The 2,968-nt window shown below is 36.1% G+C and overlaps 1 pseudogene; it reads right to left on the bottom strand.

Annotated features, from left to right (window-relative positions):
* Positions 1-1,659: 1,659 nt before the first annotated feature.
* On the bottom strand, positions 1,660-2,673 carry LOC146721070 (uncharacterized; annotated as a pseudogene).
* Positions 2,674-2,968: the final 295 nt, after the last annotated feature.

Here is a 2,968-nt window from a genome sequence, read left to right as displayed (position 1 = left end):
AACAAAATTTTGATAGGACGTATTCGAATACTACACAGATAAAATTTTTTCTTAAAATTTACTCTAAAAATCATGGTAATCGTGGGACAATGGTATTGAAAGAATTTTATAAGAATTTTTCTGATTAATATTTACTATAATAAAAATATTAATAAATAATAATCCTTAAGGTTGCCAGTAATAATTAATAAAAAACCACACCTCAATGTTTAAAGTCGACCAGACTGGCGATAATTTATTATAAATAATTATTTGAAATACAACGTTTCGGCTGTCATTGCAGCCCTTTTCAAGTACATCTATAAAAAGTTCCATCAAAATAATTATAATTTAATACACTTATTCGCAACAAATAATTATACATTTAAAAACAAAAATGTGTTACATACTAAATTTAAAACAGTAAATCAACTTCTATGCAAACAACCGACAATGTTAACGCTTGTTTTGATGAACAATGCAAGACTGAGTAAGCACATAATAAATAGATGTTAACTGTTCGCAAGAATCTTAGTCACTAAGCGTTAAGAAAATAGAGACGAAACTAGATGTGTCTTTCGTAATTTAAATCGTCATAATAAAGTCAAATAAATAAAAATAAATAAATAGGTGGATATAAAAATAAAAATAAAAGTGAAAATAAAAACGACTTAAATAACGTCAAGAACACGATCATAAATCCCACTAAAATTCTCCGTATCTTTCTGTAAATTAATACTTAATACTTTTTCGTTGTTTTTTATGTAAAACATTTCTGCAATTTCTCTTTTTCTTGTTTGTTTTTCTTCATGCAGAATCACCGGAGAATCCCAACGGAACTCATGATCGTTGCAAATCCGATGCAAACTAACGACAGAATGCAATGTCTTGTCTTTTTTTATGTTATTTCTATGTTCTTTAATGCGTGTTTCTAAATGTCTCTTTGTCTGTCCAATATAAGCCGAATCGCAATTCGCACATTCAATTTTATAAACAACATCAGTTCTTTTTAAGTTTTCGATCCCATCTTTACCTCTTTTTATCAATGTGTCCTTTTATCAATTTTTTTGGGACAGTATATAAAGCATCAATTCCACTTTTATTAATGCAACGCGTAATATTCTCGCTCAGATCTTTAATGTAAGGTAAAACAATGCAATTTCGCGTATCATCTATCAGAATAAAATAAAAAATATACTCGATAAATTTTACTATGTTTATATTAATAATTTTTATTTTTATCATAAATGATAACGTTTCTCTCTCTTTAGCTCTCGCTCTCGCTCTCTCTCTCTCTCTCTCTCTCTCTCTCTCTCTCTCCCTCCCCCCTCCCCCCATCTCCCTTTCCCTCTCTTTCTCTCTCTCGCGGCATAGAAAATATTTGTTATCTTTTCCGCACCACCTTGCGGTAGATAACACGGCGCATTTTTTTTAAAGTGGTATCCCCGGTAGGTCTAATCCACTCTCATATTTTAATTTAATAATTGTTCGAAGTGCCTTCCTCGTTCTTGCGAACAGAGTTCAGCCCTTCGAACAATATTACGCGTTGCGCGATACGCAATTTCTGGAGTAATGGTAGTAAAAGCTGCGAGAATTGCTTCCCGTACTTCAGCTTCTGTATCATCACGCCTATGCTCGACTAAATCTTTAATGTGACCTCACACGAAATAATCGAGCACGTTAAGATCTGGCGATCGCGCCGGCCAGATGATCGGGCCGCCTCGACCTATCCATCTCTCTGGATAATGCGCGTTTAAAAAATCGCGCACTTGTCGAGAAAAGTGCGGAGTCCCGTCATGTTGAAAAATGAGTTCCGCTCTATCGCAAAGAAGAACATCTTCGAGAAGAGCAGGTAACTCATTTTGGAGGAAATTAAGATAAATTGCTCCATTTAAACGCGGTGGAAGAAAATATGGCCCGATCTAAAAAAATGAAATATTAAAAAAAATGATTTGTTAAACTCGCGAAAGAAAATTTTTTTATTAACAAGTAAATTTACTATTTACTATTTGGTTTGCTTTTATTCCTGCCCATACATTTATCGCCCGGCGATATTGATAAGCGCGTTCTCGAACGACATGCGGGTTTTCTTCTGCCCAATGCAGAAAATTGTGTGAATTAAACACCGTTCGGTGTGAACGTGGCTTTGTCAGTCCATAAAATTCGATCGGGAAAAAAAATTATTCCGTCGATACTGCGCAAGAAATCCTGTGTGTTTCACCGACTGTTAATATTTATTAAAAATAACGCGAAAAAAATATGAAATAAAGATAATAAAAATACCTTCACAAAAATAGACGCGCCGTTCGTCATCTCTCGGTAAAAGTTGCTGTACTCGCTGATGATAATACGGATGCAATCCATTCTGACGTAGAACATGATGCACCACGTATCGCGAGACCGAGCATCCGAGATACACGGCGCACACTGGTCCTGGGGTTTTCTTCGAACGCTCGCAGGATTCTCTCTTCTTCTCGTACGTGATAACGTACTGGTGCCCTCGCGTTTCGATTTGGCATCACAACTCCTCTTTCTCTGGTGCGTTGAACACTTTAAAATTGTTTTATAATACGGATGACGCTCACGTTCGGAAAATCGCTCCGCGTAAAGACGAGCCGCAGCACGAGCATTTTCTTCGGTTGCTCCGTATACGATAATCATGTCCGTATACTCTTCTGAAGTATAATCTGCCATTATTATTTAATAACTTTTTACACGCATCTTACGAGACGTACAACTCGAAAGCTGGGCAGCTACTGTGGAGCAACAAATTACGAGAAAAAGAGAATTGATAATAAGTTAAAGAAAATTATTTTAAACGTTTGCCGCAATATCATCTGATATCCTTGCGGTCGATCGCGATCATATCTTTATCTACCAAAAACGCTCCGCGTAAAGGCGTAAAGGAAAGCCGCGGCGCGCAAAGATCGGCGAAGAAAAATTATTTCAAACGTTTGCCGCAGTATCATCTGATATCTTTTCCGCCGAT

Source organism: Nylanderia fulva, unplaced genomic scaffold (assembly GCF_048542155.1).
Source record: "Nylanderia fulva isolate GAGA-0341 unplaced genomic scaffold, ASM4854215v1 Scaffold559, whole genome shotgun sequence".
In the NCBI taxonomy this organism is placed as follows: domain Eukaryota; kingdom Metazoa; phylum Arthropoda; class Insecta; order Hymenoptera; family Formicidae; genus Nylanderia; species Nylanderia fulva.
The sequence above is the reverse complement of the archived record's forward strand: the minus strand, read 5'-3'. Positions and strand labels throughout refer to the sequence as shown.